This window comes from Rhinopithecus bieti, unplaced genomic scaffold (genome assembly GCF_001698545.2).
Source record: "Rhinopithecus bieti isolate Rb0 unplaced genomic scaffold, ASM169854v2 scaffold_1618, whole genome shotgun sequence".
Classification (NCBI taxonomy): domain Eukaryota; kingdom Metazoa; phylum Chordata; class Mammalia; order Primates; family Cercopithecidae; genus Rhinopithecus; species Rhinopithecus bieti.
In genome coordinates this window covers 3,940,890-3,957,448 of record NW_016803937.1, presented here as the reverse complement: position 1 = coordinate 3,957,448, position 16,559 = coordinate 3,940,890, and the positions used below count along the sequence as shown (strand labels likewise).

The 16,559-nt window shown below is 57.5% G+C and overlaps 1 protein-coding gene and 1 long non-coding RNA gene across 2 annotated transcripts in view; one reads left to right on the top strand and one right to left on the bottom strand.

Moving 5' to 3' along the window:
• The window catches only part of GSE1 (Gse1 coiled-coil protein), a 525,655-nt gene that overhangs the window by 287,364 nt on the left and 221,732 nt on the right, over positions 1–16,559 (top strand).
• The window catches only part of LOC108521056 (uncharacterized), a 16,752-nt gene continuing 5,004 nt past the window's right edge, over positions 4,812–16,559 (bottom strand). Inside the window, exons 2-3 of the long non-coding RNA XR_001883114.1 lie at positions 8,857–8,971; positions 4,812–6,382 (exon numbers count right to left, since the gene is read on the bottom strand). This is a non-coding gene — a long non-coding RNA (uncharacterized LOC108521056). The remainder of the gene's footprint in view (positions 6,383–8,856; positions 8,972–16,559) is intronic.

The following is a 16,559-nucleotide window of genomic DNA, read 5'->3' as shown; positions in this document are numbered from 1 at the left end:
GTGTCTTCACCTCTCCGTGGCCACTTCTCCACCTGTAAAACAGAGCTAGGACAATGACCTTCCTCCTTGTGTTACTGAGATCCAGTGAGGAAATGGATGGAAAGCGTTTCCACCTGGCCCATGGTAATGTTTATATAAGCGTTAACTGTTATTATTCTGGGTAGAAACTTAAGTAGTAGTATTACAAAAAGTAAAAACTCAGAGAAGCATAGGTGACAGATGCTTCCCGCTGTTCCCGTGGCGTGAGCCGAGTGCAGCAGGGAACTGAGGCCTGGCAGCAGGAGGTGCGATGCCGCGTCCCCACCACCACCCGCCTGCCTTCCCTGCTAGGGAGTCCTCACACCAGAGGGCCTAGTGTTTGGCTGACGGAGGGACCTCAGAGCCGGATGGCCCAGCAGGGAAAGTGCCAGGCAGGTCCCTCTGCCTGGGTGCCCCAGCCTCGCGGAACAGCTGCTCCCAGCTCTGCTACAGGCTGAGATCGTGCCCGCTCTCGGTGACCTGTGGCGACCAGAAAGCACATCTGCAGAAGCCCTGGGCCAGCCCATACAAGAGCTCCTGTAATGAAGGGGGCCCCGTAGGGTGGCTGCCACATTCTGGGAGACAAGGGGCGCTTTTCTTTTCTTTTCTTTTTTTTTTTTTGAGATGGAATCTTGATCTGTCTCCAGGCTGGAGTACAGTGGCGTGATCTCGGCTCACTGCAACCTCTGCCTCCTACGTTCAAGTGATTCTTCTGCCTCAGCCTCCTGAGTAGATGGGACTACAGGCACATGCCACGAAGTCCAGCTAATTTTTATATTTTTTGTAGACAGGATTTTACTATGTTGGCCAGGATGGTCTCTATCACTTGATCTCGTGATCCACCCGCCTAGGCCTCCCAAAGTGCTGGGATGACAGGCGTGAGCCACCATGCCCTGTCAGGGGGGTGCTTTCTAGCCAGCCCAAAGGACATAAGCAAAGGCAACCAGGGGACGGTGTCTGAAGAGGCTGTGAAGGGCTTTGTCCAGGGAGGTGAGAGAGATGGCAGGAAGTTCGCTGGCGTCGAGAGCTGCCGAGTCTGGTTTAGTTGGAAAGGCGACACCAGACGGCCTGGGGAACCCTAGGCAGGGGCTTCTGGGGTGTTCTGTTTCCTGGGTTATGGTCCAGAGGGCAAAGGTCATGGCCTGCCGGCTTGGCAGTGCCCTGGTTGCAGGTGTCCCTGGGACCTCTGCAGTCCGCTTGGGGTAAATCGTTCAACCCTCTCCACACATGTACACACATGCATACGTGCACACACGCTCTAGCCGGGCTCCATGTTGCTAGAAAAGCTGCTTCCTGTGACCCACTGGCAATCTGGGAACCAGCATCCAGCACAGGCCTGATCTCTGGTGCCATAGCTGTGCTGGGCCCCAGCCCCAGTCCCTCTCCCCCGTCCCCTCCAGCCTCCAAGGGAGTGTTTCCAGTGTGGGAGCAGAAGCTCCGGATCGCTGACCCTGGGATGTCCCACCCGTGCCCCCTCCCGCGGCGCTGGCTGTGCCTCCCCCGCCTCCCTGCTGCCCACATTGTCACAGGAGGCCCAGGTGTGCCGCCGGCTCCGCACCAGCCGTGATCTTGAGCAGTTTTTCATGCTTTGGGTTTCCCGCTGCACGCAGGCAGGGGAGCGGGGGCTGTCTTTTCTGCGCGTCTTGCCCTTGATCTTCTCTGGCTTTATCTTCCAGCCTGAATCGCTAGTGGCACCCCACAGGGCCCGCTTGTTCTGAGCCGCCTGGCACTGGGCATCAGGGTGCCACACACCTGACTGCCATCCCCCATGGGGCCCCTTGCTGCTTGCTCTCCTCTCCCGGGAGCAGCTGCCACGTGGGGTAATTAGAGGCTGACACCAGGTGTGGCCGCCACTGCCACTAGCACAGTGGAGGGGCGAGTGTGCTGCTACCTGCTCCAGCAAACCACCCCCCTCCCTGATCTGCAAAGGCCGACTGTGAGCACAGGGGGCGGGAGAGGCCGAGGAAAGGTGGGCTGGACCAGCCCTGAGTGTGCTCGCTGGCGGCTGTGCACGGCAAGGGGGGGCGGCCATTCCCCAGACCCCTCACAGGTGCAGGCCCAGATTCTGTTGAGCTAAGCTTTGCGTGGCGGGCGGCTGGCAGCGAGCTGCTGAGCCTTCCAAAGGTAGCAGCCATCTGCACTGTGATAAAAAGCCCTGAGGATGATAAATAGACAAGTCGCACTTTTATTGGATTGCAGTTTGGGAGCAGCCACTTTGGGTTTGGCACTGTGTTAACGACAGATTTCTGCTTCCCTTGCAAGGCCTGGCCTCTCGGGGAGCGTGCCAGCAGCAGCAGCCCTCTCCTGGCGCGAGGGAGAACTCCCACCAGCCGCCCCGGTGGGTGCCTGGCCTGCTCCCATTGGCCCCTGCAGCCATGCTGCCCTTGTGGGAGTTCTGCTGGGGGCCCGCCTTGCAGCTCGCTGGGGTCAGGCTGATGAGTTCACTTCCTGGCACTGTCACCTAGTAGCTGTGTGTTTTCAGGCAGGTGTCCTAACCTCTCTGTGCTGCCAGTGCCTCATCTGTGAAATGGGCAAATAATGGCATTTACCTAACAGGCTTGGGAGGTTCCATGGGTAACGGCTGTGCGTGTAGCATTTGGAAGAGTGCCTGGGTGCACACACAGTGAGCGTTCTGTAAACATTAGCTGCTGGTATCAGCGCTGTCAGCAGCCTGATTGGTAATAGTATTGCTTCCAGAGAGCCCCGCCTGGCCCTGGCATCCCACCAGGCAGGGAGCTGTTTGGCGTCAGATCTGCGACGTCAGGGCCTGTTCCCTGGAGGACCTGCATTTCCCAGGACAACAAGGCCTCTGCTGCATCCTCCACTCATCAGTTAAACGTGGGAGCTCTGGGACCAGATGGCCTGATGACCTCATGGTCTCTCAGCTGTGAGACCTTGGGCAGTGGCTGCAACACTCTGCCTCGGTTTCCCCATCTGTCAAGCAGTGATAAAAACAACTGAACCTCATAGTGCTGGAGATGATCTGGCTGTAAGCTCTTGGACCAACGCCTGGCATGTGATAGGCATGGGTGGGCGATGCCCAGCCCCCACCCCAGCATTCCTGGTGGCTCTCCTGTTTGCCAGGAGCCCCCAGTGGGCCCAGCGTTGGCTCTGGGTTCTGCGATGACTGGGCTCGTGTGGAAGGACAGCAGCAGGAGTGGACAGCAGAGGGTAGCGCGGGCGGGGCTTGGCCCCTGCGGGATGCAGGTGCTTTGGTAGTCACCATCGAGCAGGTTCTCTGCCTGCATGGCAGGGAGACCTACTGTGTGTTGGAGCTCAGCCCTGGGGAACGGAGGAACAAGGGAAGAGCAGGCATGGTGGAGGTGGTAGCCTGCGTCCTGTTCCGCTTGGCTTCCTGGGTGCGTTGGGCAGGTTGGCTCATCTGTCTCAGGCTCAGTTTCCTCATTGGTGCTTCCCGAGGTTCCTCCCAGGGCCCGCAACCCCGCTCCGGCTGTCCCCATCTGGCCTTCCTTTCCCTCTGCACGGGCACACCCTCCTCCTGCTCTGTGTGCCTGCTCGCTCGCACCCCATCCCCTTCAGCTTGGCTCCTCCGACCCGTCCAGCACAGTGTCAGGTGCCCCATGGGCCATACACCCTGAGCTGAGCCTCTATTTTGAGCCAGGACACAAAGCAGCCTACGCTGGGCAGTGACCCTGCTTGGGCGTCTCACACTGGGCCCTCTGCCCTGCTGCTTTCTGGGCCTGCGTGCTGTGGGTCCTCCCAGCAACCAGGGCCATGCCGGGCCCACCTTGCCTGCTTTGCAAGGAAGAAGGTACTAGGTAGGAGTGTGCAGCACCCCAGGCCCTCCGTGTTCTGGGCCTTGTTTCCCCACAAGGATTCTTTCTTGGGCCACTGTCTGTTCTGGCCACTCTGAGGCCCCAGTGGCCCTGAGAAGCCACTGGAAGAAGGTTCATATAAGCGTGTGGTGGCCAGGAGCTGGGGCTCACAATGCAGGGTTCAAGTCCCAGATTCACCACTTGATCTTGGGCAGATGACCTCTCTGGACTTTGACTTTCTCATCTGAAAAATGGGGCAGTTAAAAGAACCAGCCACACTGGTGCGCTGGGAGGATGGAGGACTCAGGTTGGCTACGGAGCTGGCTCACACAGGTGCTCAGCACGCACCAGCTGTCACCAGCTGTCACCATCATGGGCCAGGCGCCTGCTCAGTGCCTGTTTCCTCATTTCACCCTCACGGCAACCTTGTGAGGTGTCACATCTTCCAGCTAACCAGATAGGCCACTGAGGCTCTGTGGCGCTCGGAGCTTCTGTAGGATCACCCAGTAGGATCACCACTGATCACTCAATTCAGTGGAGGCTGAATTGAGAAGAAGGACTGGCAGTGAGCTGCTGCCACTGCTTCCGAAGGTAGCAGCCATCTGCATCTTTAGGCGTGAGGTCAGACCCCGAGGTGCCTTTCAGGCACAGCTCAGCGGCCATCTGGTTCAGTCTCCAAGCTCATCAGCAAAGGTCCAGAGAGCTCAAGTGACTTGCCCAGGGTCACATAGCTTCTCATTGTCAGCTCCTGGTGGGCGACTCGAGGCAGCCACTGATACCTCAGGGCTTGCTGTGGCTTAGGATTGCAAATCTTAATGGCAGAGGGACAAGCAGAGCTGGGAAGGAAGCTTAGAGCACCTGGCAGCCAGCGAGGGCTCATCAGCCCTCTGCCTCCTCCCAGTAGTGTACTGAGCTCTGGGCTCCGCCACCTGCCCGTATCACCTTCTCTGGAAAAAGAAGTGCAGACGTGAAGGTCCAGATAATAATGATCCCAGACGGAGAGTCTCAGCCTCGCTTTGTGTTCCAGCTGCCCAGGAGCTCTGGAAACATACCTGGGCCCAAGCTTAGGGATTCTGGGGTACAGCTGGGCTTCGGGATCTTTCCGGAAGCTCTCCAGATGATTCTGCCGTGCAGCCAGTGGGGAGGACCCCTGGGGTGCAGGACCCTGTGCTCTTTGAGTGATGACCAGATGTTGAACGGTGTTGTTTCAAAAGCGGAGAGGCCAGCTGCAAGCCAGGAGGCGAGAGAGCACTTGCTGAGTGCCTACTGTGTACCTGGAGATGCTGCAGTCATCTGTCATGCTATTGTTAGCCCTGTGCAGTGGACATGAGACCGAGAGATGAGGCGGGACCCCAGGGGGAAGATGTGCTCCTCACCTTCTGGTCCCTTCTAAAGTGAGCAGAGCCGACCCTGTGGCCATTTCCTCTCCCTCCTGCACACTTATCTGGCGCCTCATCCTCCCTCCATCTGCCAAGTTAATGCAAACTGGCAGCGGCGATGGAGGGGGGCTCCGGGGGCACCACTGGCAGCCCGCCCCACGCCGCCCACATCCCCGGCCCTGCAACCCCGGGCAGGAAACCACCAACGTGTTTATGAAAGGGGCAGGCGGCAGCTGCTGCTAACAGGTGAGTCCTTCCCAAGCCGAGCCTCTCCCAGGGCCTCCTGGAGAAATCGGTAATGAAGTGCAGCTGTGAACTCCGGTTTTGGGTCAGAAAGGCAATTTCTCATCTCTCCTCACAGCAATTGAGTCGAAAATCCAGGAGCTGTTTGCCTCTCCCCGCCCCTCCACCCCCCAGCCCTCACTCGCCTGAGCGGGAGGCCTCTCAGGCGTCAATATTGACTCTGTCAAAGGCAGGTGGCGGGGCACAGGAGGGAGCCGGGCTGGAAACCGGGCCTGGAGCAGCCCCTGGGGCCAGTGAGGTGGGAGCAGGGAGCAGCTGGCCGGGGTGCCCTGGGAGAACGGAAGGCTGTTTTTCCTCTCATTTTAATTGGTCTTTGTGACTCTAATGGTGCCCATTTCACCTAGTGGCAGCCTATTGGCTTGGGGCCTCACCGTGCACCACATCTGAGCCATTCAAGAGGCGCCAGGCAGCTGTTCCCGGCCTAACCGACTTTTCTGGATGGTTCTGGGCCTGGAAGGGCCCAGAAAATCAAAGCCAAGGGATGACTGGGAAACCTCAGGGCCTCCCGGCAGCCGGCCGAGGCCGCATGGGGGGTGGGGACGAGCAGAGCCCTAGCTCCCAGATCCAGCTGCAGTCATGACCCTGTCTGGCCACCTTTGGCCACAGGGTCACCTGAGAATCCAATTTCCATAGGCCCAGATGAAGTAAGCAACGCTCGCCAAGTGAAATTGATTGGAAATCGGAGTGAGCGATGGCTCCTGCCCTGTCTTCCGGAATGGACGCTTATGAAGCCCAAATGCTTTGTTCCCAGCCCAGCTTAGATGCATTCAGGAAACACTGGTAGCCTTTGAGAAGGGGGCCAGGTGTAGTGGTTGTGAGCTGGGGGCACTGGGACCAGCATGCCTGGGGTTTGGATCGCTGCTGTGTGACTTTGGAGAGATCGCTTGACTTCTCTGATCCTGTCTCCTGCAAAATATAAGGGTTGCATTTGAAGATCCACCTTGCAAATCTGATGATGACAACAATGCCAACAATAATAATCATTTTCCTGGTGGAGAATAAAACATAGAAAGTTGGACTGTGCCGCCTCTGCCCACTGCTCCCCTTCCTGCCACACCATGCCCACCAGGGCTCCCAGCTTGGCCCAAAAGGAAGGGCCTAGCCCCAGTGGCCTTCTCCCTTCAGCCCCTTGGTGTAGAATCGGAACCATACAGCTGCGCCCAGCTGTTCCCATGTAATGGGAACCCCATTACCATGGTAGGTACTTTGTGGCCAGTCCTAGTTTAGGCACCTGACTTTTTTTTTCTGAGACAGAATTTCACTCTTGTCACCCAGGCTGGAGTGCAATAGTGTGATCTCGGCTCACCGCAACCTCCACCTCCTGGGTTCAAGCGATTCTCCTGCCTCAGCCTCCCAAGTAGCTGGGATGACAGGCATATGCCACCATGTTCGGCTAATTTTGTATTTTTAGTAGAGATGGGGTTTCTCCATGTTGGTCAGGCTGGTCTCGAACTCCCAAATTCAGGTGGTCTGCCTGCCTCGGCCTCCCAAAATGCTGGGATTACAGGCGTGAGCCACCATGCCCGGCCCACCTTACATATTTTTTAAAGGCCAGGTTTGGCTGGGTGCAGTGGTTCACACCTGTGATCCCAGCACTTTGGGAGGCTGAGGTAGGCCAATCACCTAAGGTCAGGAGTTCGAGACCAGCCTGGCCAATATGATGAAACATCCCCCTGCCCCCTGTCTCTACTATAAATACAAAAATTAGTTGGGTGTGGTGGTGTGTGCCAATAATGCCAGCTACTAGGGAGGCTGAGGCAAGAGAATTGCTTGAACCCGGGAGGCGGAGGTTGTAGTAAGCCGAGATTGCAGCAGTGCACTCAAGCCTGGGTGACAAGAGCAAAACGCCATCTCAAAAAAAAAAAAATAAAATAAAATAAACCCGGTTTATCCAGATATAGCTTATGCACAAGAGCATTCACTCTTTTTGAGCATACCGGTCGGTGAATTCTCATAGTCATATACAGTGGCAAAACCACCACCACAATTTACACAATTCTGCCTCCAACCTCAGCAAATTCCACGGCGCCCTTTTGTGGTCATTCTGCACCTCCAGCCCCTGCAGCCATGGGTCTGTTTTCTGACTCTATTGCTTCACCTTTGCTAGGATGTCATGCAGATAGAGGCATTCAATGCAAAGACTCCTGTGCTTAGTGTGCCAGGGTTGAGACCCATCTAAGTTCGTGCGTGCGCTGGTGGTTGGTTCCTTCCTGTTGCAGAGTAGTGCACCATTGTGTGGATGCACCACAAATGGTTTGCCCAGTGGAGACACTGAAGCCCACAGTCACACTGCTAGGCTCCTCATAACAGGCCACCTGGCTTGAGAGGCCACCCAAGAGGCCCGTCTCTGCCTGCCTCCTCCCTCACCGAGTTTCTGGTTCCAGGGAGGCCAGACCCATGTGCTGTAAGCAAGATGTGTCCCCACCCAAGGCCTGTGTCTCGGTGTCAGGTTAGACCATGGCTGAAGATGCATCTTTGTCCCCGCCAGAGAGACCTGTGTCCGGCGCGAATAATTGGATTTTAATGAAACGAATGGGAGTGCTGAAGCCGTTTGCCACCCTGGCCTGCATCGAGGCCCCACAATTAAGCCGATTATGTTTTGAGAGTCAAGCTGTCTGACTCCTCGCGTCCCTAATGTGATGATGTTTGATGACCCTGCCAGCGCGGTTATTTATTTATTTACCCAACTCTCATCAGCTGGGACGTGCCAGTGGGCCCTGGTAATTAACAGCGGGTGCTGAGCGTGTGTGTTCCCACCCCAGCCCCCGCCTCTCCCTCTGTCTGGCAGCTCAGGGCATCACCTGGGGACAGACTCTATCGAATGCGGATGGCCAGGCCACACCCCCACGGACTCTGAGTTGGTTGATCTGGGACTGTGGCAAGGCTACTGGGATTTTTCAAAGCTACCCCAGCGGGGCACAGAAGCCCCTGGTCTAAAGGACACAGATTCTCCTGGAAGCTTGGGTTGCTGCTGCATCTCATAGGGCCTCCCTCCTTCCTTGGAATCCCCTGCCCCAGTGGGCCCAGGCTGTTCCCCCTGGGAGGCCTGTGGTCTTCTCCTTAAGGCCTCACTGAAACTCAGAGAAGGATTTGACCCTCAGCACAGGCCCTGGGAGAGAGAAACCCCAGGTGGGCGGTGGGCAGAACTCCGGGCGTCTTTTCTGTTAGTGGCAGCGGTTTAGCGTTCTCTCTTCCCTGTTCGTTTTGTTAACAAATGGGGATTGGGCCCCTCCCTCTGCCAGGCACTGGGCTAGGTGAGTGCTGCAGTGCTGGCTTGGGGGGCTGGGCGGTTGCTCGGTGCCTCCAACCCCACCCTGTGGGCACTTAGGGTCCTCCCTGGAGCTGTCTGCTGTCTCTGGCTGTGTGGTTTGGCAATTTACCTCTGTGTTTTGGTTTTGTGTCCCCAGTGCTGCTGGTCCAGGGCAGAGGGACACCAGGATTCTTTGTGATCTTGGACAGATGAGTCATGGACGCCCCTGGGTCTGCGTCCCTCACCTGTAAAATAGGGGCATGGGGTTAGCAACTGCAAGGCAGTCCTTTCCGGCTCCCATATCGGAGGAAGGTTCTAGACTTAGACATTGACATGGCTGATGGGGGTGTGAAGAAACGCTGTTTTGGGGAGCTCTGTGGTAAAGTCACACGGTGGCTCAGGGGCCCTGAGCAGCCTCCCCACCCTCCTCCACCTCCCTTCCCTCCGTGGAGGCTGGGCAGATCGCTCTGTGCATGGATGCAGTGTGTACAAAGGACTCAGCATCGGGCGTCCAGGGCGTGCCAGGCAGTGACAATGTATGCCGGGGTGGCTGGACGTAGGAAGCGAGGCAGTGGGGGCGGAGGGCTGGGGTATGGGGCTGCTTGTGGGGGCTGGGTCCCAGCTTAGGTGTGAGGGCACCTCTTTCATCAGGAGGTCGGTGGGTAGAGGTAGCAGGTCCCTCTGGTGGTGACCCTAGGGCTGAGGGTGGCTCCTGAAGCCCCAGCTGTTGAGGACGGGGCTTGGTTTGTGCCCCACACCCCATAAGACCAGGCTTAGGTGGGCAGTTCCTGATGTGAAATCTAGAGCCCAGGGGGCCAGGAAGAGAGGGCGCCACTGCCTTTCCCGTGGGGGATCCTGCTTCATCCGGCAGGGGGCCCTCCCTCACTAGACCTCCTTTTCCCTCTGCACAAGGTGGTCGCACCCCACCCAACTCTGGGAGGACCCCCGGGTGTCTGACCATGGCCAGCCTCACTTGCTTGATACTTTTGGACCTGGTGGGGGCTGAGCTCAGGCATGCAGAAAGCAGAGCAAGGGCTGGATGGGCTCCTCCAGGGCCCGGGGCCACCCGCACGCAGCACCCCCTGCCTCCTTGGGTGAAGCTGCCAGCCAGGTCCTCATGCCTCAGGAAGGAGACTTGGGGACGATTCCATCCCTGCCCCCTGCCCTGCGGGCATCCAGCTTCAGCCCGGCTGGGCAGAGTGGCAGGCACTAGGGGTGGAGGGAGCCACCCTGAGCATGGGGAGAATATAACCAAGGCTTGGTGCTAACCCTGCTTTCCAGTAGAAATAACAGCAACCAACATTTATTAAGGGCTGGCAGTGTGCGGGGCCCTGTGCGGAGCCTTTCCATACACTGCCTCACTCGATCCTGAGATGTGGCGGCATTGGTGATGTGTAATTTTCATACCCTCTGAGCATCTCCAAGGCTGCCCCAGGCAGGCCCTTGGTTCCTCACCCTTAGCCCTGGTGGAGGCAGTGACCCTGGAGGGCTGCCCATGTGGCAGGGGAGCAGGCAGCAAATGGCTCCAAGCCAAGGCAGGAGGGGTGGCCGGCCAGGCATGCCTGTGGGCCTCAGTTTCCCCTGCTGCCAGCGGGGTCCGGGGGCCAGTGAGCCTACAGTGCCCTTTTGGCTGGGCTCATGTTCCCGGGAGCATCCATGTAGCCAGGCTCCTGGGCAGACACCAAATGAGTTTCCTGGGTCTGCTGTAATGAATCACCCCAAACTGGGGGCCTCAAAACAACACACACTGACTCCCCCACAGTTCTGGAGACGTCCAAAGTCAAGGTGTCGGCAGGACGGGTTCCTTCTGGAGGCTCTGGCGGAAGATCTGTTCCAGCCTTCCTCCCAGCTCCTGGCGGTGCCGGCCACACTTGGCACTCCTTGCTGTGTAGATGCGTCACTCCAGGCTCTGCCTCCGTCATCATGTGGCCTTCTGTGGGTCTGCCTCTCCTTCCGTGTTTCTTACAAGGGCACTCCTCCCTAGGTTTAGGGCCAACGCTAATCTAGGATGAGCTCATCTCAGGAGCCTTAAGTTAATCACATCTGCAAAGCCCCTGCCTCCAAATAAGGTCACCTGTGCAGGTGCAGAGGGTGAGGGTGTGGACAGATGTTTCTGGAGAGCCACAACTCAACCTTCTGGGTGCCAGGTTCTGTGCAGGCACCTTATGTTCCATTTCCTCCTCTGTAAATGGGGACACGGGTGCATCCTACGAGGCTTTGTAAGTGTCAGAGGAGAGAGTTGGGGTGATGGCCTGACCAGCGCCCTGCAGCTGCAATAAACACCTGCAGATTGGATGGTTATCCCTTCAGAGCAGGGCCTCATTCTCCTCCAAGGTGACCCCAGGGTCCCTCTTTACAGGTAAGGAAACAGACTCCAAAACTCCACTCAGTTAGCCTGGTGTGGTGGCACGTGCCTGTAGTCCCAGCTACTGGGGAGGCAGGAGGATCGCCTGAGCTTGAGGCTGCAGTAAGGAGGTTGAGGCTGCAGTAAGGAGGTTGAGGCTGCGGTAAGGAGGTTGAGGCTGCGGTACGGAGGTTGAGGCTGCGGTAAGGAGGTTGAGGCTGCAGTAAGGAGGTTGAGGCTGCAGTAAGCCAAGATTGTGCCACTGCACTCCAGCCTGGGAGACAGAGCAAGACCTGGTGTAAGAAGAAAGGAAGAAAGGAAAGGAAAAAGAAAAGAAAGGAAAAGAAAAGAGGAGAGAGAGAGAGAAGGAAAGAAGGAAGGAAGGAAGGAAAGAGGGAAAGGAGGAAGGAAAGAAAGAAAGAAAGAGAGAAAGAGAGAAAGAAAGAAACTCTACTCATTGTGGGGCTGGGGATGGAGCTGGGGTGTTCTAACAGCAGACCCCATGGCCCCCACTCACACCCCATGCTCAGGCCGGTGTGGGCTTTACAGCGGCTGCCCAGGAAACAGAAGGGCAAGCACAGCCTCTGCTCATTTGGGGGCCCTCGATTGTCTGGGCTGCAACTCAGCCCCGTTTGGAATTGATGGCTCAGTCTCAGATCAGAGACAAACTCAGGGAGCCTGGCGCGCTACAAGCTGCCTCCCCCACACGAGACTTCAGGTGGCCAAGACTTCCCACATTGGGGAGTTATGCTCTCAGTTTCTGACAAGACTGGGGGGAATGTGACCCATCCACATGCAGGCAGCTGTCTGGGGGTGAAAGTGTCCTGCTCTCTCTCCAATCTCACGCCTGCCTGGGGCCCATCCTGCTGCCTAACCCCCATCCTGGCCTAAGGCCCTTCCCTCCCAGGGACCCACCCCCACCCCTGGGGTCAGGCCCTGCTTTGTGTGCCTTACAAATGCAAATAAACTCATAGCATCCTCATTTTAGAGATGAGGAAACTAAGGCTCAGAGAGGTTAATGACTTGCCCGAGGATACCCAGTTGTAAGTAACAGAGCTAGGATATGAACTTGAGCGGCTGGCCCTCCCTCTCAACTCATCCTCACCTGTGTCCAGAGCAGCTGTGCCTCCCTGAGTTAACCCAGTCCTGGCTCAGAGGAGGGTCACCGAGAGGAAGGACAGTATTGTGGAGGACACCTGGGCCAGACCCCTGGTATATTGTTGTGGGGTGCAAAGGGGGTCTGTCATCAGCATTATATTTGGTTTTGAGAAGCAGTGGAGCTGGGGCATCAGAATCCAGTGAGGCAAAGTGGGAGAGAGAGGGCGTTCCAGTGGGGAGGCCCTGCAGGAGGAAGGACTTGGAGGTGGGACCCTTTGAGCTTACTCTGGAACATGGGGGCTCAGCCATCTCCACCACCCTCTCTGCCTTCCAGTTTATGCTCTGGGATTTCCAAATTGCTTGTACCTTCAGCAGCACGCAGCCCACCATTTCACACTGCCACGAAGTCCGGGGTGGTGTGGACCCCCCTGCAAATCCCCAAGCATCCTGAGGACAGGGAGGAGAGAGTCATTTTCCTGCTCTCTCTCTCTCTCTCTCTGTCTCTCTCTGTGTCTGTCTCTCTCTCTCTCTCTCTCTCTCTCTCTCTCTCTCTCTCTGTGTGTGTGTGTGTGTGTGTGGTCTGCCATTTTTGCTCTGCTTCCAGAAAGAACTTGAGGCAGCTAAGTGGTATTTAAAGAAGATTAAGCATTTCTAGGGAGGGAGGCTGCAGCAGGGTGAGCATTGGTGTGAGAGACCCGCCAGGAGGCTGCTGTGGTGACCCAGGGCCCTGGCGGGGAGAACCTGCCCTCTGTGACCCACCACACTCCCAAGCCCCGCCATTGCCAGGAACGGTGGGACTCACAGGAGAGACCACGGGCAGGCTGTGTTCTCAAAGAAGATGCCATTCACAGCCCAGCCCAGGACAAAACGGGCCTTCCCTTGCTGAGTCACAAGAAACCAACTCCCGACAGAAAAGCTGACCAAGGGCTTCCACAGCTTACTTTCTGGAACACTTAGCCAGTTGGGCTCGAAAGCATCTTCTGATAAATGAACCTCAGCAGTAAGCGTCCTGAGATCGCTGTCTACTCAGGGTGGCTGTAGGGGTGAGCCGGGCAGTTCCTACCTCCTGCTTGCCTCTGACCCCAAAAGAAAGGGCAGTGGGATCTGCCCTAGAGGTTGTCGGGATTACATCACACAGTCAGATAAGGATGGGGACAGCGAAAGGGTAGAGGCCCCGTCAGAGCTTATCTGGGCAAGGTCAGGACCCCAGAGGAAGGAAGTCACTCTGGGAGGAGGAGAGAAGGGAGCCATCTCCACCCTGAGCCGGGTAGCAGGGAGACAGGGGACGGCGAGACTCCCCCTAGACTGGACCGCGGCTACCAGCTTGGCCATGAGTCCCAGCATTTGCCCACTGCAGGGAAGGGGAGAGGCTGCCTCCGATGGTCCCTGACCTGGGGCTGGGGTACAGATCATCCTGGGTTTCTCTGTCCGGTAGGGTCAGCACAGCAGGCTTCACAGTCTCCCTTGTGGTGATGAGAAATGTCATCGTCCCAGGACCTGGTGGGGGCTGTGCTCAGGCATGCAGAGAGCAGGGCGAGGGCGAGGGCGAGGGCGAGGGCTGGACGGGCTCCTCCAGGGCCCAGGGCCACCTGCACACAGCACCCCCGCCTCCTTGGGTGAAGCTGCCAGCCAGGTCCTCATGTCCTCATGCCTCAGGAAGGAGACTTGGGGACGATCCACCCCCACCCCTGCCCCACAGGCATCCAGCTTCAGCCCGGCTGGGCAGAGCGGCAGACTCTCGGAGTGGAGGGAGCCATTCTGAGCGTGGGGAGAATATAACCAAGGCTTGGTGCTAACGCTGCTTTCCAGTAGAAATAACAGCAACCAACATTTATTAAGGGCTGGCAGTGTGTGGGGCCCTGTGCGGAGCCTGTCCATACACTGCCTCACTCGATCCTGAGATGTGGTAGCGTTGGTGATGTGTAATTTTCATACATTCTGTCTGAGATTGAAGTAGCTATTATTGACCCCATTTTACATGTGAGGAGACTGAGGCACACAGCAGTGACCCTATCCTGGTGCACCCTGGTTCCTGTCTTCTAGTGAGGTGCTCAGGTGTGATCTGACTCCCCAGACCCTACAGTCGGCTCCAGGCTTCCCTAGAGCCCCCTCTGCAGCTCCAGCCGGTGCTGACCTGGCCTCCCAGCGTTTGGGACTCGGCCAGCCATTTCGGACCCCCTCCGGCTCCTGGGACCCCCTGCCTAGCTCCCGGCTGGATGCCAGGGGACATTTCAGAAAAGGCACAGTCCTGCCCTCAAGGAGCAGGGAGGAGTGCAGCCCAGGGAACACAGTTGAGGTGGGAGCTGTAAGGCCACAGGTAAATGAGGCCCTGCTTGGAGAATGGGTCTCCAGGTGCAGGTGCCTGGAGGGGAGCACTCGACAGCTGGAACTGAAGGATGCGCCCCAGGGCAGCCAGAGCTGAGCAGACATTGCCCTAGCAGGAGGGCATTGGAAGGGGGCATGGAGAGATGGAGGCCCTGTCCCAGGTATCAGGATGCCCAGATGGAGAGGCTGGTTGAGCTGGGCATGGAAGCCCGGGGTCCAGGGGAATCTCCTGTTGATGCCCTCCTGACCAGTAGCAGGGAGGCTGCGGTGGCTATCACATTGTGGGTGGCTATCACACCAGAGCAGCAGTTCCTAAAGTGGGGTTCCCCTGGGAACTCATTACGAATGCAGATTCTCAGGCCCCACCCCAGACCTGCTAAATGAGAAATGTTGGGTGGCAGAGCAAGGCTGTGTTCTCCCAAGCACTGCTGGGGATCCTGGTGCTTCTTAAAGCATGAGGCCCTCTGTACTGCAGGAGGGACAAAGTCGCTTCAGGTTCAGGGAGCCTGGGGCCTCCTCTTTCTACTGCTAACCCTCCATCCAAGGCCAGAGGGGAGCTGTGTTCCTTCACCTTCAGCAAGGAGGTACCCATCTCCCTGCTCTGGAGAAACCGTGCTGCCTGCCCGCAGGTCTGGGTGGGGCAAGCAGTGCCCTCCCCTCTCTCAGGAGTATTGGCCGCTTTCGCTCCTGCCACCCTATGCCCAGGGCCTTGGCAGGGACTGAGGCTTTCCGTCAGCTGCTGCCTGTGGTGCCTCGGCTCATCATCCTCTGCTTACACAGTGGCCTCTGACACCGCCTGTGCTCATTCACCCAGAAAGATGGCATCGAGAGAAGTCAGGAGGCAGGCGGAGTCTATCTAGAACAACCACCCTGCCAATTGCAAACGCCACCCCCGGGCACCCTCTGTGTCTCCACATGTATCCAGGAGTTGTGGGTGCCCCTCCACGGAGCCACCACCTGCCCATATGGCTCCTTTGTGCAAATTAGAAGTTACCCCTTGCTTCAGGCAGACCCATCCCATGCCCAGGTGCTTGTTGAAGAGTAGAGTGAGTATTGGGTTTCAGCTCCCACTTGCCATTTCCCCCAGGAGCTCTTGTGCAGTGAACAGTCTGGACAACCATACTTGGCAGCCCTGTTCCCTGGGCTCCTGTTGGCTCCCATCACCATCCCATTGGCTCTTAGGGGCTTACAGCACAAACCACCCAGCTGCCCTTTCACTCTGGGGAGACCAGGGCATCCATTTCCACGCTCTGCCTGGTCCTTTTGCCTATGTGCTTAGTGGGGAGTGGCTGGGATCTGTTAATTCATGTCAAGGGCTGGATTAGAGGTAGAGGACTCCAGGGAGTCACCGAGCCCAGTCTGCCCATCCTGCAGATGAGTATACTGAGGCCCTGCAAGTTATGTGGCTTCGGGCAAGTCACTGCTAAGACTTGTTTCTCCTTCCCAGCGGCTTTCTCTCTTTGGTCTTGAGCACTTGTTTTGTGCAAGGCTGAACAGGCATTCACCCCTCCTTCACAGAGGGGGCTGCTGACACGCAGGGAAGCTGAGCTGTTGCCCCAGCTCACGCAGTGAGTGGATGGCCTGGTTGGATCTCAGTCCAGGCTTCTGGCTTCTCCCAGGAGCTTCCCAAAGAGTTTCTACCAAAAAGCAGACCCTGTTCCCTGGGATCCTGTCCTCCTGCTGGGGTGCGTGAGCTCCCAGGGCCCCGCAGTGCACATACCTTCACCCAGTGCCTGGCCTCCGACGAGCAAGGACACGCTGTCCGGGGGATGCAAGCTCCTGGCCCACATCCCTTGACCAGATAAACACTCCCCTACAGGCACTCCAGCCTGAAATACCAAGTATGTTCAAGGTCAAATGGGCCGGCCTGGAGAAGGCCTTGAGTCCCTGATCCATCCAGCAGCCCTTCTCAGCCGTAGCTGCACCTTGGAACCACCCGGGGTGCTTTGAGACACACTGGGCCCCTCCTCCAGATTCTGATACAGCTGCTCACGGGTGGGGCACAGCCTGGTATTTTTTCTTTTTTTTTTTTTCTTTTTTTTTTGAGACGGAGTCTTGCTCTGTCA